General features: G+C 45.0%; 1 protein-coding gene across 5 annotated transcripts in view; it reads left to right on the plus strand.

Annotated features, from left to right (window-relative positions):
* A4GALT (alpha 1,4-galactosyltransferase (P1PK blood group)) overlaps window positions 1-26399 on the plus strand; it is a 77422-nt gene that overhangs the window by 35684 nt on the left and 15339 nt on the right. The gene's annotated exons all lie outside the window — the stretch shown is intronic.

Raw genomic sequence — 26399 nt, forward strand, 5'->3', positions numbered from 1 at the left:
AAGCCGCTTCTGGTGAACCAGAGCAGCTCATGGAAACGCCATTTACCTTCCCGCCAGAGCGGTACCTATTTATCTACTTGCGCTTGACGTGCTTTCGAACTGCTAGGTTGACAGGAGCAGGGACCGAGCAACGGGAGCTCACCCTGTCGCAGGGATTCGAACCGCCGACCTTCTGATCGGCAAGTCCTAGGCTCTGTGGTTTAACCCACAGTGCCACCTGCGTCCTTAACCTTGAGGCTAGATTCCTGTAAATGAGCTCTACGTGGAACTGTCCTTGGTCTGGTTCAGATGCTCCAGAATCCTCTGGCTAGATTGCTGATGGGAGCTTCTGGTCGAGAACAAGTGGCACAAAACATTCATGGCTTCTGGTCGAGAACAAGTGGCACAAAACATTCATGGCACCCACACTGTCAGCCTCAGATACCAGGTTATTAAATTTCTATACCACCCTTCATCCAAAGATCACAGGGCGGTTCACAACGTAAGAATATAAAATGAGAATACAAAAAACAAACAAACGAACAACCCGACCAACATATTGTTTTTGCTTTATTTATGCTTACGCACCAACAAGATACGCAAAAAGAAATAGACATCATCCACAAAGGGCCTATTTCCCCCCCATTGTTTTTGGTTTCTTCCTCGCACGGTAAGGGTGAGACAGCAGTCAGCCTTTTGTCCCCAGCATTTTCACTTTTCTTCAATCCTTTCTCCTCCTTCCCCGTTGTGCTGGTCCCGTGGGTTACCCGAGAGGCGAGGTCCAAGTCTGGTCCGTGGTCAAAGGTGCAACGTGGAGGCAGTCCAAAGTAGCTGAAGCTGGGTGCGGGGCAGGGAGTCGGGTGAAGTCAGGAACAGGCTTGCAAGCAGGGAGCCAGGGTGGGTCAGGAGCTCAGGCAGGAAAGCAGGACAGGGTTCAGGCAGGAACTAGCAACCAACAATGTTGCTCCTGCAACTTGGGACTGGGGCTGGCCAGCTTTTATCTGCCCCGAGGCATAGGGCGGCCACGATCCTCTGGTGACTTGCCTCTCCTGGTCTGGAGGCGAACACTCCTCCTGGGGGAACTTATAGTTCCCTTCGCCTCTCTGTCCTGAGCGTCTGCAGCACAGGAGAGGCTGGAGGGTTCCTTGATCTCATCGCCCTCGTGGTTCCTTTACTTCCTTTTAATTCTTCCAAAGCGGAGCACCTTCCCTTGACTTGTCACGCCGGCAGCTCATTCGAGATCTTCTACAATTATGTCTTCTTCTTCAGGTGCTGGCCTAATACGGGCCTGGTGTCGGGCTGTTGCCTTCTCAAGCTCTCGACACTTCTTGAAGAGCTTTGTCCCAACTGGTGCCAGAGGAGGCTGCTCCTTGGGCTGGAGCGGGGCCACTTTACTGCTCTTTTTGAGCGGCATTACGCTTCTCACTCTCCTGAGCCACTCTGTTCCACGAAGGACAAGTCCTCTGAACTTTCCTTCTTCCTGAATGTCTGAAACTGATCGCATGGTTGATGCTGGCTCCGCCTTCCTCAAAATCAGAAGAAAATCCAAATCCTCTGATATCTCTCTTAACGCACCTACCTCTCTCAGTCTCTCCTCACAAACCCACAATGGACACCTGTAGTTGGTGGCTTTTAAGGGAGAAGCAGGAGATGTCACAAAGGAGGGCAGGCCATTGTTACCATGGCAACCCACCCACCGTGACTCTGGGCCCAACTTGCCCCCCCCCCATGTTTCTTCAGAACTTTGAAGCACCTGCTGTTCCATCTGCAGATGAATCTTCTGTTTTGGAGTTCATGTTTCTATACCGGATCATTCTTCATTCAGCCCCATTTCCAAAGGGAGACAATGCCAACATCCCTTGAAATGCAGTAGAAGACTCCCAAGTCTAGGGGTGTCCATAGCACAGGATTAGACAATCTGCTTTGCATTATCATCATCCTCATAGATAATCCTGGATTACATCTCCAGCTGGGGCAGAAAATGTCCCCTGTCTGAAACCTGGTCTGTTTAGACGATGCTGAGGTGGATGGGTCAATGTCTGAAGCCTATCAGTGCTGTAAATGAACACTGATAATAGGACAAAGACAATGGAGATGGATTTTAAACTCAATATACCGGGTTGAAGTCTACCAATATCCACTACCCTGTGCTGATTGTCCAGCAGGGAGACTGAGAAGTCTCCGGTCAGGTGTATGAATCAAAAGGTTGCAAAACCACAAAAACACAAAAAAGAATGATGAAATGAATGTAACAACTGATATCACTGTCATTGCAAAAAATGGAGGGTGGGGGGGGGGTGACCACAGCAAAGAAGGAGGTCATTGGATGAATCCATGACAACTTATATCATAATCTCCATGACACAATAAAGAAGCTAAATTAATCACCTGGTTTTCACCTGCGTCCTTAACCTTGAGGCTAGATTACTGTAAATGAGCTCTATGTGGAACTGTCCTTGGTCTGGTTCAGATGCTCCAGAATCCTCTGGCTAGATTGCTGATGGGAGCTTCTGGTCGAGAACAAGTGGCACAAAACATTCATGGCTTCTGGTCGAGAACAAGTGGCACAAAACATTCATGGCACCCACACTGTCAGCCTCAGATACCAGGTTATTAAATTTCTATACCACCCTTCATCCAAAGATCACAGGGCGGTTCACAACGTAAGAATATAAAATGAGAATACAAAAAACAAACAAACGAACAACCCGACCAACATATTGTTTTTGCTTTATTTATGCTTACGCACCAACAAGATACGCAAAAAGAAATAGACATCATCCACAAAGGGCCTATTTCCCCCCCATTGTTTTTGGTTTCTTCCTCGCACAGCAGTCAGCCTTTTGTCCCCAGCATTTTCACTTTTCTTCAATCCTTTCTCCTCCTTCCCCGTTGTGCTGGTCCCGTGGGTTACCCGAGAGGCGAGGTCCAAGTCTGGTCCGTGGTCAAAGGTGCAACGTGGAGGCAGTCCAAAGTAGCTGAAGCTGGGTGCGGGGCAGGGAGTCGGGTGAAGTCAGGAACAGGCTTGCAAGCAGGGAGCCAGGGCGGGTCAGGAGCTCAGGCAGGAAAGCAGGACAGGGTTCAGGCAGGAACTAGCAACCAACAATGTTGCTCCCGCAACTTGGAACTGGGGCTGGCCAGCTTTTATCTGCCCCGAGGCATAGGGCGGCCACGATCCTCTGGTGACTTGCCTCTCCTGGTCTGGAGGCGAACACTCCTCCTGGGGGAACTTAGTTCCCTTCGCCTCTCTGTCCTGAGCGTCTGCAGCACAGGAGAGGCTGGAGGGTTCCCTTGATCTCATCGCCCTCGTGGTTCCTTTACTTCCTTTTAATTCTTCCAAAGCGGAGCACCTTCCCTTGACTTGTCACGCCGGCAGCTCATTCGAGATCTTCTACAATTATGTCTTCTTCTTCAGGTGCTGGCCTAATACGGGCCTGGTGTCGGGCTGTTGCCTTCTCAAGCCCTCGACAGTTCTTGAAGAGCTTTGTCCCAACTGGTGCCAGAGGAGGCTGCTCCTTGGGCTGGAGCGGGGCCACTTTACTGCTCTTTTTGAGCGGCATTACGCTTCTCACTCTCCTGAGCCACTCTGTTCCGCGAAGGACAAGTCCTCTGAACTTTCCTTCTTCCTGAATGTCTGAAACTGATCGCATGGTTGATGCTGGCTCCGCCTTCCTCAAAATCAGAAGAAAATCCAAATCCTCTGATATCTCTCTTAACGCACCTACACACCTCTCTCAGTCTCTCCTCACAAACCCACAATGGACACCTGTAGTTGGTGGCTTTTAAGGGAGAAGCAGGAGATGTCACAAAGGAGGGCAGGCCATTGTTACCATGGCAACCCACCCACCGTGACTCTGGGCCCAACTTGCCCCCCCCCATGTTTCTTCAGAACTTTGAAGCACCTGCTGTTCCATCTGCAGATGAATCTTCTGTTTTGGAGTTCATGTTTCTATACCGGATCATTCTTCATTCAGCCCCATTTCCAAAGGGAGACAATGCCAACATCCCTTGAAATGCAGTAGAAGACTCCCAAGTCTAGGGGTGTCCATAGCACAGGATTAGACAATCTGCTTTGCATTATCATCATCCTCATAGATAATCCTGGATTACATCTCCAGCTGGGGCAGAAAATGTCCCCCGTCTGAAACCTGGTCTGTTTAGACGATGCTGAGGTGGATGGGTCAATGTCTGAAGCCTATCAGTGCTGTAAATGAACACTGATAATAGGACAAAGACAATGGAGATGGATTTTAAACTCAATATACCGGGTTGAAGTCTACCAATATCCACTACACTGTGCTGATTGTCCAGCAGGGAGACTGAGAAGTCTCCGGTCAGGTGTATGAATCAAAAGGTTGCAAAACCACAAAAACACAAAAAAGAATGATGAAATGAATGTAACAACTGATATCACTGTCATTGCAAAAAATGGAGGGTGGGGGGGGGTGACCACAGCAAAGAAGGAGGTCATTGGATGAATCCATGACAACTTATATCATAATCTCCATGACACAATAAAGAAGCTAAATTAATCACCTGGTTTTCACCTGCGTCCTTAACCTTGAGGCTAGATTACTGTAAATGAGCTCTATGTGGAACTGTCCTTGGTCTGGTTCAGATGCTCCAGAATCCTCTGGCTAGATTGCTGATGGGAGCTTCTGGTCGAGAACAAGTGGCACAAAACATTCATGGCTTCTGGTCGAGAACAAGTGGCACAAAACATTCATGGCACCCACACTGTCAGCCTCAGATACCAGGTTATTAAATTTCTATACCACCCTTCATCCAAAGATCACAGGGCGGTTCACAACGTAAGAATATAAAATGAGAATACAAAAAACAAACAAACGAACAACCCGACCAACATATTGTTTTTGCTTTATTTATGCTTACGCACCAACAAGATACGCAAAAAGAAATAGACATCATCCACAAAGGGCCTATTTCCCCCCCATTGTTTTTGGTTTCTTCCTCGCACAGCAGTCAGCCTTTTGTCCCCAGCATTTTCACTTTTCTTCAATCCTTTCTCCTCCTTCCCCGTTGTGCTGGTCCCGTGGGTTACCCGAGAGGCGAGGTCCAAGTCTGGTCCGTGGTCAAAGGTGCAACGTGGAGGCAGTCCAAAGTAGCTGAAGCTGGGTGCGGGGCAGGGAGTCGGGTGAAGTCAGGAACAGGCTTGCAAGCAGGGAGCCAGGGCGGGTCAGGAGCTCAGGCAGGAAAGCAGGACAGGGTTCAGGCAGGAACTAGCAACCAACAATGTTGCTCCCGCAACTTGGGACTGGGGCTGGCCAGCTTTTATCTGCCCCGAGGCATAGGGCGGCCACGATCCTCTGGTGACTTGCCTCTCCTGGTCTGGAGGCGAACACTCCTCCTGGGGGAACTTAGTTCCCTTCGCCTCTCTGTCCTGAGCGTCTGCAGCACAGGAGAGGCTGGAGGGTTCCCTTGATCTCATCGCCCTCGTGGTTCCTTTACTTCCTTTTAATTCTTCCAAAGCGGAGCACCTTCCCTTGACTTGTCACGCCGGCAGCTCATTCGAGATCTTCTACAATTATGTCTTCTTCTTCAGGTGCTGGCCTAATACGGGCCTGGTGTCGGGCTGTTGCCTTCTCAAGCCCTCGACAGTTCTTGAAGAGCTTTGTCCCAACTGGTGCCAGAGGAGGCTGCTCCTTGGGCTGGAGCGGGGCCACTTTATTGCTCTTTTTGAGCGGCATTACGCTTCTCACTCTCCTGAGCCACTCTGTTCCGCGAAGGACAAGTCCTCTGAACTTTCCTTCTTCCTGAATGTCTGAAACTGATCGCATGGTTGATGCTGGCTCCGCCTTCCTCAAAATCAGAAGAAAATCCAAATCCTCTGATATCTCTCTTAACGCACCTACACACCTCTCTCAGTCTCTCCTCACAAACCCACAATGGACACCTGTAGTTGGTGGCTTTTAAGGGAGAAGCAGGAGATGTCACAAAGGAGGGCAGGCCATTGTTACCATGGCAACCCACCCACCGTGACTCTGGGCCCAACTTGCCCCCCCCCCCATGTTTCTTCAGAACTTTGAAGCACCTGCTGTTCCATCTGCAGATGAATCTTCTGTTTTGGAGTTCATGTTTCTATACCGGATCATTCTTCATTCAGCCCCATTTCCAAAGGGAGACAATGCCAACATCCCTTGAAATGCAGTAGAAGACTCCCAAGTCTAGGGGTGTCCATAGCACAGGATTAGACAATCTGCTTTGCATTATCATCATCCTCATAGATAATCCTGGATTACATCTCCAGCTGGGGCAGAAAATGTCCCCTGTCTGAAACCTGGTCTGTTTAGACGATGCTGAGGTGGATGGGTCAATGTCTGAAGCCTATCAGTGCTGTAAATGAACACTGATAATAGGACAAAGACAATGGAGATGGATTTTAAACTCAATATACCGGGTTGAAGTCTACCAATATCCACTACCCTGTGCTGATTGTCCAGCAGGGAGACTGAGAAGTCTCCGGTCAGGTGTATGAATCAAAAGGTTGCAAAACCACAAAAACACAAAAAAGAATGATGAAATGAATGTAACAACTGATATCACTGTCATTGCAAAAAATGGAGGGTGGGGGGGGGGGGTGACCACAGCAAAGAAGGAGGTCATTGGATGAATCCATGACAACTTATATCATAATCTCCATGACACAATAAAGAAGCTAAATTAATCACCTGGTTTTCCCACCAGCTGCAGCAAATAGAGTTACCTTGTAGGCAACCAATTTAATTTGAGTCACATAGCAAAATCCAGACTTTGTCAACATTTTTTTGTCACATCAGTCCAGTAAAAAGTCCAGACACAGCTTGTTATCTAGAGCTCTCATTTAATGGGCAGTTGAAAATAAGTGGGTGATACACACTCACACTCTCTCTCACACACACACACACAGAGAGAGAGAGAGAGAGAGAAAGAGATTTGCACACAATTATTGACTGATACAGACTCCAGAATACCAGCTTCCAAGCAACTGCAGCCTGAAAATGTACCCTCTTTAAAGATTTTTATAATAAGGAAACATCTGTTCATGGGTGTAATTCCTTTTGAACACTGTTTCTAGGTGGCCATTTTTGAACATGGTGTTCTTTTAAAAACACACGACCTGAGGGCTGGATTCAAACTGGAAAAACTTCCAGCGACTGCATTCTAATCACGGATGGAGTTAGAGGCAAAAATGAGTGGGGATGATTGTCTAATGATCCCCCCCCCCATATTTTACCTACATATCAGGGGGAATTGTATGTAAAATGTACATAGAATCATAATACAGTGGTACTTCGGGTTAAGAACTTAATTTGTTTTGGAGGTCCGTTCTTTTTTTATATATATATAAATTTTTATTAAATTTTCCACAAATTTTTATCACAACAAACAAAACATTAACAAATAAAACATAACAATAAAAACATACAACACATATAATTTCAACTCTTAATTTCTTATAACTTACTTTCCCAACTTCCTCTTACCTCCCCTTTCTGTATTCTCATGTCTAATTAATTGGTCAACAAATCCTTCCCTTACTTTCAACTTAATTTTGATAACACTCGATTTCATTTAACTTAACCCTTACCGCTATTAACCCCTAATTTTCTCATCCAGCATCAATCTAACATTCACTAATTTTTGAATATTTCTTTAAATAGTCTTTAAATTTTTTCCAGTCCTCTTCCGCCGTTTCTCTTCCCTGGTCTCGGATTCTGCTCGTCATCTCTGCCAAACCCATATAGTCAATCACCTTCATCTGCCATTCTTCCACGGTGGGTAGATCTTGTGTCTTCCAGTACTTTGCGATGAGTATTCTTGCTGCTGTTGTAACATACATAAAAAAAGGTTCTATCCTTCTTTAACACCAATTGGCCAACCATGCCCAGGAGAAAGGCCTCTGGTTTCTTAGGGAAAGTGTACTTAAGTACCTTTTTCAGTTCATTATAGATCATTTCCCAGAAAGCCTTAATCCTTGGGCACGTCCACCAAAGGTGAAAGAATGTTCCTTCAGTTTCTTGACATTTCCAACATTTATTATTGGGCAAATGATAGATTTTTGCAAGTTTGACTGGGGTCATGTACCACCTGTAAATCATTTTCATAATATTTTCTCTCAAGGCATTACATGCCGTGAATTTCATCCCGGTGGTCCATAACTTTTCCCAGTCAACAAACATAATGTCATGACCAATATCCTGTGCCCACTTAATCATTGCAGATTTAACCATTTCATCTTGTGTATTCCATTCCAACAGCAAGTTATACATTCTTGACAAATTCTTAGTACTGGGCTCTAACAGTTCAGTCTCTAATTTTGATTTCTCCACCTAGAAACAAATTTTCCTGTCCATTTTAAAAACTTCCATTATCTGATAATAATGAAGCCAATCTCTCACTTTCCCTTTTAATTTCTCAAAACTTTGCAATTTCAATCTGTCCCCCTCTTGTTCCAAAATTTCCCAGTATCTCGGCCAGTTAACCTCCATATTAAGTTTTTTAACAGCTTTTGCCTCCATTGGCGACAACCACCTTGGAGTTTTACTTTCCAACAAGTCTTTATATCTAATCCAGACATTATATAATGCTTTCCTGACAATATGGTTTTTGAAACCCTTGTGAGCTTTAACTTTGTCATACCACAAATATGCATGCCACCCAAAAAAATTATTAAAGCCTTCTAAGTCCAAAATGTCAGTGTTCTCAAGAAGTAGCCAGTCTTTCAACCAGCAGAAAGCTGCTGATTCATAGTAAAGTTTAAGGTCTGGCAGGGCAAATCCGCCCCTTTCTTTAGCATCAGTTAATATCTTAAATTTTATTCTAGTGTTGAGTATAAAGCTGCTGACAGGTGGAAGAGCTTGAGCGGAAACAGGCTAGAATTTTGTGCTTCCAGAAGGCACCAGACACCCATGTAAAGAATGCACGATGAAGCAGGGCTATCCCTCCATCAGTAAAATATGATTTATATTGACAGAGGCATCCTATAAAACTTATGCATTGTATACTGTGGAAGTCTTGGGCTATTTTAGCAGCACGTACACAGCTTCAGTGCTGATGGATCTAAATATCAGCTTTGTACAAGGGATTGTAAATTATGTTCACTTGCTTGCAGTATGGAAAGTATCTGGGGAAATGTAATTTTATTCTGTGAGACTTTTATAACCTAATAAATCAGGGCTGCAAAGGTCAAGGGGAAGAATAATTTGAAGAGTGCAGCCTAACTGTTCCTATTTAGGAAGTGTAATGTAAGTGCACCTTCACTTAAGAGAAAGTACAGTGGAAGTAATATCACCCGTGAAATGCAATGTTAGTCTGTTTTTTAGAATGTATAGTTTTTTTGCAGGGGAACTGTCTGCATTGGCCTAGATCCGGCGTTGCAGCACACATTGCAGTAATGAAGTCTTGAGGTTACCAATGCACTTTGACAATTCCTGTCCTGGAGTGATCATAGTTGGTGCACTTGGTGATGAGTCTGGGTGTCCTCTGGTCAAGGTGGATGATTCAGAGATACAGCACTTACCTGAGCTACCCTCACTAATACTGCAAAAATAAGAATTGGTCTATCTCTGTGCTAGAGAAGTGGGATAGCTTGGAAATGGGGCATTTTGGGGCTCCCTGAAAGGGCATATTTTAAAGGTCTAACAGCCTATATTTCCACTCTTTTCTTTGCTGCATATTATGTGACTTTAAATCTCTGCTTGGTTTTTCTCACCAAAGAGTGCTTGTCCCAACTTTGGATCTTAGCTTCTAGGATTCCAACACCCTCTGAACTGGGTAGCTGGGTTAGTCTGCTGCAGCAAAGTCAACAAAAAAACTTGTGGCAGCTTGAAGACTAACCATTGTATTTTGGCAAAAGCTTCCACGCACCATTTCATCATATGCCATGATAGTCTCGCCCCCTGCACAACACCTTGTATTGGGAGCATGCCAGTTCATGTCCATTCAGGATTTTATTGTTCTGATACAGCTTTCCAAATGTTCCAAGTTCTGTGCAAAATGGAACAGACAAAAGCCACATTCCGAGGCACATTGAGGAACTTTATGTCAAAGAAGGAAGTTTCGACAAAGCCTGACTTTCCTTAGCGTTAACTGTAAACATCGCTTTAGAAATGCTATCGACGAGAAGAAGGGGGCAGAGAGGAGGGAGGAAGGCTGGGGTGTATGTGTGGGGCATCACTTCCGTAGGTTCTCTTTCAAGAGACAATACGCATAATTTTGTAAAATGCTCTCAAGGAAAAGCAGTGAGTTTTCAAACTATTTACATGAAGCTGCTGGGCGCGGTCATTAGGGAGCAAAGTGTCACCAGGATGCTGATATCACACAGCTCTGGTTCTCTATAATATCTGAATCGGGAGAGGCTGAATCGGGAGAAACAGGTGGCCAGATGCAGTGGTAGACCGGGAAGACAAAGGTTCCCATGTTTGGGAAACTGGCAAGTTGGAAGGGGTTGCACTCCCTCTGAAGGAGCAGGTGTATAACTTGGGGGGATTCCTGGATACCTATTTGTCACTAGAGGCTCAGGTGTTCTCTGAGGCTAGGAGTGCCTTTGACCAGCTTTGTCTGGTTCACTAACGATGGTTGTTGCTGGACAGGAATGGCCTGACTACTGCAGTCCATGTATTGGCAACCTTGAGGCTAGGTAAAGGTAAAGGGACCCCTGACCATTAGGTCCAGTTGTGGACGACTCTGGGGTTGTGGTGCTCATCTCGCTTTACTGGCCGAGGGAACTGGTGTATAATTTCTGGGTCATGTGGCCAGCATGACTAAGCCGCTTCTGGTGAACCAGAGCAGCTCATGGAAACGCCATTTACCTTCCCGCCAGAGCGGTACCTATTTATCTACTTGCGCTTGACGTGCTTTCGAACTGCTAGGTTGACAGGAGCAGGGACCGAGCAACGGGAGCTCACCCTGTCGCAGGGATTCGAACCGCCGACCTTCTGATCGGCAAGTCCTAGGCTCTGTGGTTTAACCCACAGTGCCACCTGCGTCCTTAACCTTGAGGCTAGATTCCTGTAAATGAGCTCTACGTGGAACTGTCCTTGGTCTGGTTCAGATGCTCCAGAATCCTCTGGCTAGATTGCTGATGGGAGCTTCTGGTCGAGAACAAGTGGCACAAAACATTCATGGCTTCTGGTCGAGAACAAGTGGCACAAAACATTCATGGCACCCACACTGTCAGCCTCAGATACCAGGTTATTAAATTTCTATACCACCCTTCATCCAAAGATCACAGGGCGGTTCACAACGTAAGAATATAAAATGAGAATACAAAAAACAAACAAACGAACAACCCGACCAACATATTGTTTTTGCTTTATTTATGCTTACGCACCAACAAGATACGCAAAAAGAAATAGACATCATCCACAAAGGGCCTATTTCCCCCCCATTGTTTTTGGTTTCTTCCTTGCACGGTAAGGGTGAGACAGCAGTCAGCCTTTTGTCCCCAGCATTTTCACTTTTCTTCAATCCTTTCTCCTCCTTCCCCGTTGTGCTGGTCCCGTGGGTTACCCGAGAGGCGAGGTCCAAGTCTGGTCCGTGGTCAAAGGTGCAACGTGGAGGCAGTCCAAAGTAGCTGAAGCTGGGTGCGGGGCAGGGAGTCGGGTGAAGTCAGGAACAGGCTTGCAAGCAGGGAGCCAGGGTGGGTCAGGAGCTCAGGCAGGAAAGCAGGACAGGGTTCAGGCAGGAACTAGCAACCAACAATGTTGCTCCCGCAACTTGGGACTGGGGCTGGCCAGCTTTTATCTGCCCCGAGGCATAGGGCGGCCACGATCCTCTGGTGACTTGCCTCTCCTGGTCTGGAGGCGAACACTCCTCCTGGGGGAACTTATAGTTCCCTTCGCCTCTCTGTCCTGAGCGTCTGCAGCACAGGAGAGGCTGGAGGGTTCCTTGATCTCATCGCCCTCGTGGTTCCTTTACTTCCTTTTAATTCTTCCAAAGCGGAGCACCTTCCCTTGACTTGTCACGCCGGCAGCTCATTCGAGATCTTCTACAATTATGTCTTCTTCTTCAGGTGCTGGCCTAATACGGGCCTGGTGTCGGGCTGTTGCCTTCTCAAGCTCTCGACACTTCTTGAAGAGCTTTGTCCCAACTGGTGCCAGAGGAGGCTGCTCCTTGGGCTGGAGCGGGGCCACTTTACTGCTCTTTTTGAGCGGCATTACGCTTCTCACTCTCCTGAGCCACTCTGTTTCACGAAGGACAAGTCCTCTGAACTTTCCTTCTTCCTGAATGTCTGAAACTGATCGCATGGTTGATGCTGGCTCCGCCTTCCTCAAAATCAGAAGAAAATCCAAATCCTCTGATATCTCTCTTAACGCACCTACCTCTCTCAGTCTCTCCTCACAAACCCACAATGGACACCTGTAGTTGGTGGCTTTTAAGGGAGAAGCAGGAGATGTCACAAAGGAGGGCAGGCCATTGTTACCATGGCAACCCACCCACCGTGACTCTGGGCCCAACTTGCCCCCCCCCATGTTTCTTCAGAACTTTGAAGCACCTGCTGTTCCATCTGCAGATGAATCTTCTGTTTTGGAGTTCATGTTTCTATACCGGATCATTCTTCATTCAGCCCCATTTCCAAAGGGAGACAATGCCAACATCCCTTGAAATGCAGTAGAAGACTCCCAAGTCTAGGGGTGTCCATAGCACAGGATTAGACAATCTGCTTTGCATTATCATCATCCTCATAGATAATCCTGGATTACATCTCCAGCTGGGGCAGAAAATGTCCCCTGTCTGAAACCTGGTCTGTTTAGACGATGCTGAGGTGGATGGGTCAATGTCTGAAGCCTATCAGTGCTGTAAATGAACACTGATAATAGGACAAAGACAATGGAGATGGATTTTAAACTCAATATACCGGGTTGAAGTCTACCAATATCCACTACCCTGTGCTGATTGTCCAGCAGGGAGACTGAGAAGTCTCCGGTCAGGTGTATGAATCAAAAGGTTGCAAAACCACAAAAACACAAAAAAGAATGATGAAATGAATGTAACAACTGATATCACTGTCATTGCAAAAAATGGAGGGTGGGGGGGGGGTGACCACAGCAAAGAAGGAGGTCATTGGATGAATCCATGACAACTTATATCATAATCTCCATGACACAATAAAGAAGCTAAATTAATCACCTGGTTTTCCCACCAGCTGCAGCAAATAGAGTTACCTTGTAGGCAACCAATTTAATTTGAGTCACATAGCAAAATCCAGACTTTGTCAACATTTTTTTGTCACATCAGTCCAGTAAAAAGTCCAGACACAGCTTGTTATCTAGAGCTCTCATTTAATGGGCAGTTGAAAATAAGTGGGTGATACACTCACACACTCACTCACACACACACACACACACACACACACAGAGAGAGAGAGAGAGAGAAAGAGATTTGCACACAATTATTGACTGATACAGACTCCAGAATACCAGCTTCCAAGCAACTGCAGCCTGAAAATGTACCCTCTTTAAAGATTTTTATAATAAGGAAACATCTGTTCATGGGTGTAATTCCTTTTGAACACTGTTTCTAGGTGACCATTTTTGAACATGGTGTTCTTTTAAAAACACACGACCTGAGGGCTGGATTCAAACTGGAAAAACTTCCAGCGACTGCATTCTAATCACGGATGGAGTTAGAGGCAAAAATGAGTGGGGATGATTGTCTAATGATCCCCCCCCCATATTTTACCTACACATCAGGGGGAATTGTATGTAAAATGTACATAGAATCATAATACAGTGGTACTTCGGGTTAAGAACTTAATTTGTTTTGGAGGTCCGTTCTTTTTTTATATATATATAAATTTTTATTAAATTTTCCACAAATTTTTATCACAACAAACAAAACATTAACAAATAAAACATAACAATAAAAACATACAACACATATAATTTCAACTCTTAATTTCTTATAACTTACTTTCCCAACTTCCTCTTACCTCCCCTTTCTGTATTCTCATGTCTAATTAATTGGTCAACAAATCCTTCCCTTACTTTCAACTTAATTTTGATAACACTCGATTTCATTTAACTTAACCCTTACCGCTATTAACCCCTAATTTTCTCATCCAGCATCAATCTAACATTCACTAATTTTTGAATATTTCTTTAAATAGTCTTTAAATTTTTTCCAGTCCTTTTCCGCCGTTTCTCTTCCCTGGTCTCGGATTCTGCTCGTCATCTCTGCCAAACCCATATAGTCAATCACCTTCATCTGCCATTCTTCCACGGTGGGTAGATCTTGTGTCTTCCAGTACTTTGCGATGAGTATTCTTGCTGCTGTTGTAACATACATAAAAAAAGGTTCTATCCTTCTTTAACACCAATCGGCCGACTATGCCCAGGAGAAAGGCCTCTGGTTTCTTAAGGAAAGTGTACTTAAGTACCTTTTTCAGTTCATTATAGATCATTTCCCAGAAAGCCTTAATCCTTGGGCACGTCCACCAAAGGTGAAAGAATGTTCCTTCAGTTTCTTGACATTTCCAACATTTATTATTGGGCAAATGATAGATTTTTGCAAGTTTGACTGGGGTCATGTACCACCTGTAAATCATTTTCATAATATTTTCTCTCAAGGCATTACATGCCGTGAATTTCATCCCGGTGGTCCATAACTTTTCCCAGTCAACAAACATAATGTCATGACCAATATCCTGTGCCCACTTAATCATTGCAGATTTAACCATTTCATCTTGTGTATTCCATTCCAACAGCAAGTTATACATTCTTGACAAATTCTTAGTACTGGGCTCTAACAGTTCAGTCTCTAATTTTGATTTCTCCACCTGGAAGCCAATTTTCCTGTCCATTTTAAAAACTTCCATTATCTGATAATAATGAAGCCAATCTCTCACTTTCCCTTTTAATTTCTCAAAACTTTGCAATTTCAATCTGTCCCCCTCTTGTTCCAAAATTTCCCAGTATCACGGCCAGTTAACCTCCATATTAAGTTTTTTAACAGCTTTTGCCTCCATTGGCGACAACCACCTTGGAGTTTTACTTTCCAACAAGTCTTTATATCTAATCCAGACATTATATAATGCTTTCCTGACAATATGGTTTTTGAAACCCTTGTGAGCTTTAACTTTGTCATACCACAAATATGCATGCCACCCAAAAAAATTATTAAAGCCTTCTAAGTCCAAAATGTCAGTGTTCTCAAGAAGTAGCCAGTCTTTCAACCAGCAGAAAGCTGCTGATTCATAGTAAAGTTTAAGGTCTGGCAGGGCAAATCCGCCCCTTTCTTTAGCATCAGTTAATATCTTAAATTTTATTCTAGGCTTCTTGCCCTGCCAGACAAATTTAGAGATATCTTTCTGCCACTTCTTGAAACAATCCATCTTATCCAGTATTTGTAATGTTTGGAACAAAAACAACATTCTAGGCAATACATTCATTTTTATAACTGCAATTCGACCCAACAAGGAAAGCTTCATATTTGACCAAATTTCTAAATCTTTTTTTACTTCCGTCCAAGTTTTCTCATAATTATCTTTAAATAAGTTCAGATTTTTAGATGTCATATTTATCCCCAAATATTTCACTTTCTTAACCACAGTTAACCCTGTCTCATTCTGAAACCTTTCTTTTTCCAGTGTTGTTAAATTTTTCTCCAAAACCTTCATTTTAAACTTATTCAATTTAAATCCTGCTACTTGACCAAACTCTTGAATTAATTCTAAAACTCTTTTAGTACTAGATTCAGGCTCTTGCAATGTAAGTACTAAATCATCTGCGAATGCTCTCAATTTATATTGTTTCGCTCCGACCTGTATTCCTTTAACCAACTGGTCCTTTCTAATCATGTTCAGCAAAACCTCCAGGACCGATATAAAGAGTAATGGAGAGATTGGGCATCCCTGACGTGTCCCTTTTTCTATATTAAATTCTTCTGTAACCACATTATTTACAATAAGTTTTGCTTTTTGTTCAGAATATATCGCACCTATACCATTTTCAAACCCTTGACCTACCCCCATCCCCCTGAGATTCTTCATCATAAAACTCCAGGGAGGTCTGTTCTTAGCCTGAAACTGTTCTTAACCTGAAGCACCCTTTAGCTAATGGGGCCTCCTGCTGCTGCCGCGGCGCCACCGCTGCACAATTTCTGTTCTCATCCTGAAGCAAAGTTCTTAACCCGAGGTACTATTTCTGGGTTAGCGGAGTCTGTAACCTGAAGCGTCTGTAACCTGAAGTGTCTGTAGCCTGAGGTACCACTGTATGTATGTAAGATATGTAAAGTCCATTGCTAAGAAATCACAGAAAATGGCAGGGTTGATTGAAATTACTCATAGGTGACATCAGATGATGTCACATGATTGGCAGTTGGGCAGAGTTTACTAGAAATGGCCTCATGGGCCATTTTGAGGGGTGTGGCAGCAGGACTAAGTAGGTTCCTCACTACTGCCACAAGGCTTCTTGACCCTGCAATTGTGTTCCCTATGTCATCTTACACACAGAAATGTTGGCTGTGTGTGTCAATACATTTCCTCATTTTCCCCTTGAAATATTAAAAATTGCTGGGGTGGATCTAGAATTCATGTCCCTGACCATATATGCTTTCATTGTATCAGATCCCCAAAATATTATTCTTATTTACTAATTTATATACCACTTGTATACCAAAATGGCTGTCCTACATTAAAACTTTCCACAAGCCACTGACATTTCTTTGGTTTTTTTTGGGGGGGGGGCACCACCGAGTGGTAGCAAGGTTCTAGGGGGTTCCAGAATTCTCCTTTGGAGAATTGAAGACATGGAAGAGACTGTTGTAGCTTTAAGAAATATGGCTTATTCAGCTGTTTACACCTTCAGTCCTCATGGCAGGAGTCCAGATCTTACAGCTTGGTCATCTCCAGCAGGACTGGTTCCCCACAGCAGTGCAGCCCTGGAGTCCAAGACATCTCCAAGTCAGCCAGCCTTCAGCCAGTCTGCCCAAGATGGATCTCTCCCCTTCTTCTCCCCAGCACACCTTGCCAAAGACTCCTTGTTCCTGCCAACTTGGCAACCTCTCTCTGCCCAGACCCAAGATTCCTATCAGATGGGTCATCAACACCTTTTGTCATGTTAATGCCTTTATTCCAGGTGAAGCCCTGGCTTGGAAAGGAAACTTAGCCTGTATTTATCCACTGACCTGCAATCTTCCCTTCAATACTCCAAATAACTACCATTTATTAATTTCTAGGGTTTGGGGGAGTCACCCACCAGACTCACAACAATATAAAGCAACGCATTTGTCTTATAGACTTTGGTTTCTGTCGGCGGGCTGAGATACTAAAACTGGGTGAAAAGCCAAACTAATGTGCGTGAAACCAGGGGCACAACCACATTTGTTTGTTTGTTTTAATTACAACCTTTTAAGGTGAATGGGAGAAGGTAAAAGTGGAAAGATTGCGGGGTAAGAGGGTGGAGAGAGCTAAAGGCAAAGGGTCAGCAAAGTGAGACACGGACATGTATTAAAACAGCAAAAACAGATCCATGTGACAGGTTATGGTCATAGGTCATGGCAGGTATGAACACTGTAGATGACTGATCCATCATGCTGTTATCTTTTTTTGGAAGCCGACTAGTTCTTTTATTAGCTCCTGTGGTTCAGCTCAGTCTTCCTATTTATCTAATAGAAATTGACTATACACTTTAAAATTTGCACTTAGGATGCTGGAGTGTGGTCTGTTTTGCAACCATTTTAAAATATTGGGATTATTATGCTTTACTTCCACAAATGATCAATATATATGTGAAATAATTTGGCTGAAATGGGAGCCCACCAGGATAAACTAGATTTGTGCTCTTCTTGGGGAAGCATATCTATACCTATACATGTCAAGATCTTTTTTTTCAGTTAAGGGAAACGACTGGCAATTTTTCCAAAACAAAAGGATATTTTAATAAAATGTTCTGTCTTGCTACATAATAAAAATATCATTGAAATTCTGTACTCATGGGAAGGTTGGGTGGAAAATATTATCTCATGCAGCCCCACCCCACCCCACCAATCAAGTTATTTTTCTTGATGACAAGCCCAAATCAGCACATTTTGAAATAAAATTCTGTTGTCTTAAGGAGTTCTTATGAATTCCATCCCATCCCCTGCCGCAAGCATTCTTGAAAAGCTTTTGAAGTTTTGCTGACTCTCAGTCATCTAACTAGGGGTCCTCAAATGTTTGACCTCCCCGTCTCCCATGAGAGAGCTGGAAATTACGGAGGCCCCCCAGTCACAACATGGCTGTGCAGAGGCAGAGGCAAAATGGTAATTGAGGAAGGCAGAGTTTGGCACAATCATTTTATATTGACATCCTATCCCTCTTGGGAAATTTCTTTGCCAAAGTGATAAGCTCTCCCTCTCTTTTAAACCAGGACGAGTGAAGGCGGTGAATGTCCTGTGTGAGTGTTTGGAGGTGGTTGTAGATGGATGGCAGCCAACAGATTGAGGTTGAATCCTGGGAAGACAGAAGTACTGTTTTGGGGGGAGAGGGGGTAGGCAGGTGTGGCGGACCCCCTGGTCTTGAATGGGGTAACTGTGCCCCTGAAGGACCAGGTGCGCAGCCTGGGAGTCATTTTGTACTCACAGCTGTCCATAGAGGCGCAGGTCAGTTCTGTGTCCAGGGCAGCTGTTTACCAGCTCCATCTGGTATGCAGGCTGAGACCCTGTCTGCCCGCGGACTGTCTCGCCAGAGTGGTGCATGCTCTAGTTATCTCCCACTTGGAATACTGCAATGCGCTCTACTTGGGGCTACCTTTGAAGGTCACCCAGAAACTATAACTAATCCAGAATGCGGCAGCTAGACTGGTGACTGGGAGCGGCCGCCGAGACCACATAACACAGGTCTTGAAAGACGTACACTGGGTCCCAGTATGTTTCTGAGCACCCCATCGTTCAACCCCGACACTGAGGTCCAGCTCCGAGGGCCTTCTGGTGGTGCATGCTCTGGTTATCTCTCGCTTGGACTACTGCAATGTGCTCTACGTGGGGCTACCTTTGAAGGTGACTCAGAAACTACAACTAATCCAGAATGCGGCTGCTAGACTGGTGACTGGGAGAGGCCATCGAGACCATATAACCAGAGGCAGAGCAATGTGGGTGCAGTGGGGGCAGCCTGCCCTGCGTGTCATCCTGAGGGGGGTGACATTCGGCATGCTCCCCGCCGTTGCCCCTGCTCCCAGCTGGAGGAGGCAGGCAGGGGACAGGACGGGAGTCTTCCCTGAAGGGGGGGGTGACATTCAGTGCACCCCCCGCCCGCGACTCCCAAGCTTACAGCAAGTGGCGGCCCCAATGGCTTGTTGGGGCCGCTGGCAAAGTGGCAAAGCTCCCCCCTTCCCCCGGCTCACTGTAGGCTTTGGAGTCGTGGGCGGGGGGGGGGGATTTCTGCACCAGGTACCACCTGGCTTTGCTACACCTCTGCATATAACACCGGTCCTGAATCCTGCTACATTTCTGAGCACAATTCAAAGTGTTGGTGTTGACCTTTAAAGCCCTAAATGGCCTGGCCCAGTATACCTGAAGGAGCGTCTTCACCCCCATCTGAGAAGCTTCTGGCAGTTCCCTCAGCGTGAGAAGCAAAGCTACAGGGAATCAGGCAGAGGGCCTTCTCGGTAGTGGCGCCCACCCTGTCACACACAGCGGGGGGAGGGGAGGCTCCAGAGCAGGTATGACAGGATGTCCTCCCTGTCTGGGGCAACATTTCCCTGTGTGTCCACTCTGGGCAACAGGAAATATTGTATCTGACTGCTTCAGTGATGATACATCCCACACCTCTCATGTCTGAGTGGTTCTATCAATGGGGCTCTGGGAGACTCATCTTACTGGAGCAATTTGGGAAGAAGCCATGGGGAATTTTATTAAAGTGACCACATCACAGGCCCACATCAACCAGAAAGATTGATAGCTGTATCAGGGGTTCAGTGGCAATGTCAAAGAAGTGACTCTCATTGACTACAGCTTGACAATAGTGCTATGTAGTGGCATTTGCCCTTATTGTTCATAGATTTTTCAGTGCGTGACAAATATTTATAAATATTGAATGCATGTACACCTGCCAAGCTCTCAAGGATCACTCATTCTGCCGTTGTTAATAATGACATACAAAATTGGACACTGAATAATTTATTGTACTGTCTTCAGTACTAATTAACAACGCAACCAAGTTTCCCTGCATTTATCTTGAATTTGGATGAGAACATAAGAAGAGCCTTCTGGATCAGACCAGTGCCTCCTCTAGCCCAGCCTCCTCTTCTCAGAGTGGCTAGCCAGAGGTCTCAGGAACCAAGCACAAGAGCCCTCTCCCCCGCCCTGTGGTTTTCAGCAGCTGGTATCCACAAGTGATGTGGTCTAAACCACTGAGCCTCTTGGGCTTGCTGATCAGAAGGTCAGTGGTTCCAATCCCCGCCATGGGGTGAGTTCCCGTTGCTCGGCCCCTGCTCCTGCCAACCTAGCAGTTTGAAAGCACATCAGTGCAAGTAGATAAATAGGTAATGCTGCGGCGGGAAGGTAAGTGGCCTTTCCATGTGCTCTGGTTTCCATCACGATGTTCTGTTGCACCAGAAGCAGTTTAGTCATGCTGGCCACATGACCTGGAAAGTTGTCTGTGGACAAATGCCTGCTCCCTCGGCCTGAAGCGAGATGAGCTCCACAACCCCATAGTAGCCTTTGACTGGACTTAATCGTCCAGGGGTCCTTTACCTTTTACTGCCTTGGATTGTGGAGGCATAGAATAGAGAGGAGAATCCCAGTAGATCCACTGCCTGTTTTAATTTTGAAAAGGCTATAGGTCCCTTGGAGTTAGACAATGGCAACACTCTGAGAAGGTAATCCTTTTTGTGCTACCAGATAGGCAATCCTGTATAAAATTGGTGCAGAATTGATTCTGTTTTTGCTAGCCGTGAGTCCCAACCCTGACAAATGGAAATCTTACTCTGGCTTTGGAGATTCTGCATGGAATTGCCTACAGAGCTCTAGGGAAGGATCTACTTTTGTGGAAAAGGGTGCACTTTGCATGTGTAAGGTCTCAGTTGCACCTCGTGCTTGTTCAGATGTTTGCTTGTCCCATTGCTCTCCCCCAGGAATGCCTGATATTTACAGCTGAACTGGAGCAAACACCAATCAGGTTTAACGTGGTTTGATATTTGTTCCGATGTGGTGCTAAAGAATGGGCTTTCCAAGGGAAAGGGGGGAGGGCAAACTGAAAACTGCTTGGACCTGTGCCTGGAAAGCATGGAACAAGTAGAAATCTGCATGGACTCATGGTTTCTAGGCATGAGCCCCCCCTTGGTAGCAATAGATCCCTGTGTAGGAGCTGCTCCTAATGAGAGAAAATAATATCACCATCATCATCAAACCTTTATTGGCATCACTTACAAACATTCAGAATAAAAAAGCCAGTGTGATCACATCACCATTTCAACAGTACAGTCATTTGCCAGAGAGGAGAAGAGGCGAGCAATCTATTTCATCTCTGTGGGTCTCCAGCAAGGGCAGGATCCTGTAGTGTACTTCGGCTACAAAAAATCAAATAGAGGAACTTAGCTACTGTCTTGGTGAGCTCCTGGTCTCTCCCCTGTTACAAGAGGCATGGCGCTGTGGGTTAAACCACAGAGCCTAGGACTTGCCGATCAGAAGGTCGGCGGTTCGAATCCCCGTGATGGGGTGAGCTCGGTCCCAGCTCCTGCCAACCTAGCAGTTCAAAAGCATGTCAAAGTGCAAGTAGATAAATAGGTATCGCTCTGGCGGGAAGGTAAACGGCATTTCCATGTGCTGCTCTGGTTCGCCAGAAGCGGCTTAGTTATGCTGGCCGCATGACCCAGAAGCTGTATGCCGGCTCCCTCGGCCAATAAAGTGAGATGAGCGCCACAACCCCAGAGTCGGTCATGACTGGACCTAATGGTCAGGGGTCCTTTTACCTTTTTAACCCCCGTCTCTGGTTTCCATGTTGGAATACATAGATGTTCTAAAAATTGTTGGCGGAGATCATCATACATATTACATTTAAGGGCCATGTGAGCTAGAGTTCGCACCAGGTGGGCATCACATGGGCAAATCGCCTTCTGCCATACCTGTAAACCTACCCCAAAGGAGGTTAGAAGGATTAGAATTGAACCTAGCCAGTGAAAAAGCTCTTCTTTCTTGAGGGTTAAACAAAATTGTAAATAATTAAGGTTAATTTCCTGCGCCCAAGCAAGTCGAAAATAAAGAGGGGAACATGTTTTTTTCTGCAGCTGAGATTAGTTCCTGATGATCTATGTACCACAGCCTAGTTTTTAACATGGCCTTGGTGATTGGGAAAGCCACAGCACCCAGGAGATCCTCTGGAAGCCTGAGTTGCTGTAATGGTAAAGGTAAAGGGTCCAGTCATGACTGACTCTGGGGTTGCGGTGCTCATCTCACTTTATTGGCCGAGGGAGCTGGCGTACAGCTTCCGGGTCATGTGGCCAGCATGACTAAGCCGCTTCTGGCGAACCAGAGCAGTGCACAGAAATGCTGTTTACCTTCCCGCCGGAGTGGTACCTATTTATCTACTTGCACTTTGACATGCTTTCGAACTGCTAGGTTGGCAGGAGTATCTTTGTGCAAAACAGTTGTAGCCCTGGGGACGGGAAGGTGTCTAACAAACTTCGCTAAGTAAAGTATCTTTGTTTGCTGAAAAACAAATGTTTAGCCAGCATAAAAGAAAACTTGTCCAGGCAACTGTCTCTAGCTTATATTGGCCTCCCTCTAAACACAGGGCTGTGTAAGGTATGCAACATGGGACAGCGAAAATCTTAAAAAGAAAAGGCTGCCTGCACTCATTCCACTGACTGGGTAAACATCCAGATTGAAATTCCATAGAGCAGTTGAGCTCTAACTCTAGCATTAAAAACCTTGAGGGCAGAACGGGATGTGTTGGTTACCTCTTGTTACAAAGAAGCACAAAATGGCATGCATAGACAGCTTGCTGGCATTTACCGCCCCTGCACAGTGCGAAGACCACCGGAACCTGTGATGGAAAGTGATCCCCAAATAGTTGAATTCAAATACCTGCTGGATGTGTTTCTCACCAAAAACCCAACTATATCTCTTACGAGAATTCCCAAAGTCCATTATTTTGCATTTATCGAAATTCATACTCATTTTCATTCTAGACAGGTAGTTGATACAGGCAATTAACAAACGCTTTAAGCCAATTCTAGTCCGTGAGAGCGGAATCATATCATCTGCATATAGGAGAATGGGAATTTTTGATGCATTGAGTTTTGGGCTGTGAGCATCCACCTGTTTTAGTAATGGGGAAGGTCATTTAAGAAGAGATTAAAAAGAGAGGGAGCAATTACACAACCCTGTTTCACACCTCGATTTATAACAACAGGGTACGACACCTTGTCCCCTGGAGTTATTCTTATATGACAGGTATTATTTACGCAAAGCTTTTTAACAAGGTAAAGTAACCTAGGGTCTAAGCCCAGTGACTCCAGTTTGGGCCATAACAGCCCCCTGTTGACTGAGTCAAAAGCAGCCTTAAGATCTAAAAAGGCCACATAAAGGCCTTCTTTATGGTGCTGCATGTACTTGGTGGCTAAATGGGATAACGCTATACAGTTATGCAAAGTGGATTTCCCTGGCCTAAACCCTGCCTGCTCTGGGCCTATGATGTTGTTCATGTCAAGCCACATAGCTAATTTAGATAATAGATATTTTGCATACAATTTCCCAATATTTGACAATAGGCTTATTGGTCGATGGAAGGTAACTTTTTGTCCCCCCTTTTAAAGATTGGGATAATTATGGATTTCTGCCATGAATTAGGCATAATTCCAGTTCTGTCCACTACAGTGAATAGTTCCGCTAGAATCAGAGCCCACCAGTCTGGCTTGGCTTTAATTAGTTCAGACAGGATGGCATCAGGGCCTGCAGCTTTGCCTAGTTTTATCTGAGCCGAACCTCAGTTTCTTAGGTGGCCTGTGCAAGTGAGAATGGGGCAATTTGGTTATTAGGATGTCAAATAAGGATTCGAATTAATGAGCATATACTATCGTCTTTCCAAACCTTGGTGTATTCTGATCTTGTGATTCACTTGATCCCAGTAGGGAGTGGTGAACTTTCTCCAGTAGCTAGAGTCACTTGGTTTGAGGAGAAAATAATACTTAACTAAATGGACCAGTTGTCCAATAGAGTACAATATAATTTAGTGCCTTCAAATACTTCAGAGACTACTTTTGCAGCCCTAAGGGCTAGATATATAATTTTAAATTGATATAGTCTATGACTCTTGCTGCTGTGTGACCCTTGCTCCCTGCACTCCATCCCAGTCAGTGTGGCAGCATTGCTGCGGCTCTTCCCAGCTGAATTCAGCATCAGTACCAAACCCTGTGCTTGTGTGTTGCCGTAGCAACAGTTTTCTTAGAAGATGCTGTACAATGCACTGCTGTTGCTGCTGCTGCGAAACAGTACAGTGGTGCCTCGCAAGACGAAATTAATCCGTTCCGCGATTCTCTTCGTCTAGCGGTTTTTTCTTCTTGCGAAGCAAGCCCATTGACAGCTTAGCGGATTAGCGCTATTAGCGGTTTAGCGGTTTTTAGCGGATCAGCTGATAAGCGGCTTATCAGTGAATCAGCTGATAAGCGGCTTAGGGCTTAGGAAAAGGGGGGAAAAAGGGAAAAAACCCCACAGGAACTCGCAAGACATTTTTGTCTTGTGAAGCAAGCCCATAGGAAATTCGTTTTGCGAAGCGCCTCCAAAACGGAAAACCCTTTCGTCTAGCGGGTTTTCCGTCTTGCGTGGCGTTCGTCTTGCGGGGCACCACTGTATGTTTTGCGCACTGCCACACTTACGACTCCGAACCAAAAACAAACCCCTGTGTTGCAATAAGAACCAATAACAACTACACAAACACAACCTGTAGGCTAATAGTTAGTAGGTAAAGGTACCCCTGACCATTAGGTCCAGTCGCGAACGGCTCTGGGGTTGAGCGCTCATCTCGCTCTACAGGACAAGGGAGCCGGTGTTTATCCGCAGACAGCTTCCTGGTCATGTGGCCAGCATGACTAAGTCACTTCTGGCGAACCAGAGCAGTGCACGGAAACACCGTTTACCTTCCCGCTGGAGCAGTACCTATTTATCTACTTGCACTTGACATGCTTTTGAACTGCTAGGTGGGCAGAAGCTGGGACCGAACAACGGGAGCTCACCCCGTTGTGGGGATTCGAACCGCCGACCTTCTGATCGGCAAGCCCTAGGCTCTGTAGTTTAGACCACAGCGCCACCCGCATCCCTAATAGTTAGTAGAGAATATATAATAGAATAATGATATCATTCAAATTATAGGAATAAGCCAATCAAAACTCATATGTACAATATAACGGAGTGGTAGCAAGGACCGTCAAGCCGTGTGTTCAGAACAGATGTCTAAGGACAGTCTCGCAATAGTTTTTCAAAGGTTTCAACAGAAGATGTCTCAAAAGCCTCAAAAGGACAGTATCTCCTGAATGATACTACAAATTTCGTAATAGTCTTTATCAGCTGGAAATAAGATACAAGGCATACAACAGATGAACTGAGCTACCTGCATACATTGTATAATAAAGCAGAATATACAAAACAGAATATAAAAAAGGTTACATACCTGATGCTTTTCAACAGAATATGTAAGTAAGATTCACGCTAAGATCAGTGCTCACTAGATAGCGTAGCTGCTGATACTTGCAACACAATTGCATAGGACATATGAAGCAAGCCTCAGGTGTTTCCTATAACGATATACTTAAAGGAACAGTATGGCCTATACAGCATATAAAAACTAAGTGGACCCATGAAAAACAAATATATGGAGGAATAGTATTAAATGTTTCATTTAAACATTGCTGCACGCATCATTTGTTGTATGTTTAAACCATTTCATACTATTCCTCCATATGCAACCTTTAAAAAAAATTCTGTTTTGTACATTCTGCTTTATTATGCAGGTAACTCAGTTATGACTCTGCTTATGACTGCAGCAACAAGGGATGGAAACTGGAGTAACATGTAGTGGAAGAGTGAAAACCTCGCTACACACACAGGAAGCAAAACCAAACCCACGCAATGTGCTTCAGTGTGTCCACACTGAAGTAACATGCCAATTGATGTTGGATTATATCTTCTTCTTCTAGAGGATTATCTGCAGATCGGGAAAATCTGATTTAATAATAATAATAATAATAATAATAATAATAATAATAATAATAATTTATTATTTATACCCCGCCCATCTGGCTGGGCCTCCCCAGCCACTCTGGGCGGCTTCCATAGAAACAAAAAATACAGTAAAATATCACACGTTAAAAACTTCCCTGAACTTAAGATGTCTTCTGAATGTCAGGTAGTTGTTTATCGCTTTGACATCTGTTGGGAGGGCGTTCCACAGGGCGGGTGCCACTACCGAGAAGGCCCTCTGCCTAGTTCCCTGTAGCTTTGCTTCT

This window comes from Podarcis erhardii, assembly GCF_964252035.2.
Source record: "Podarcis erhardii genome assembly, chromosome: 5".
NCBI lineage: Eukaryota > Metazoa > Chordata > Lepidosauria > Squamata > Lacertidae > Podarcis > Podarcis erhardii.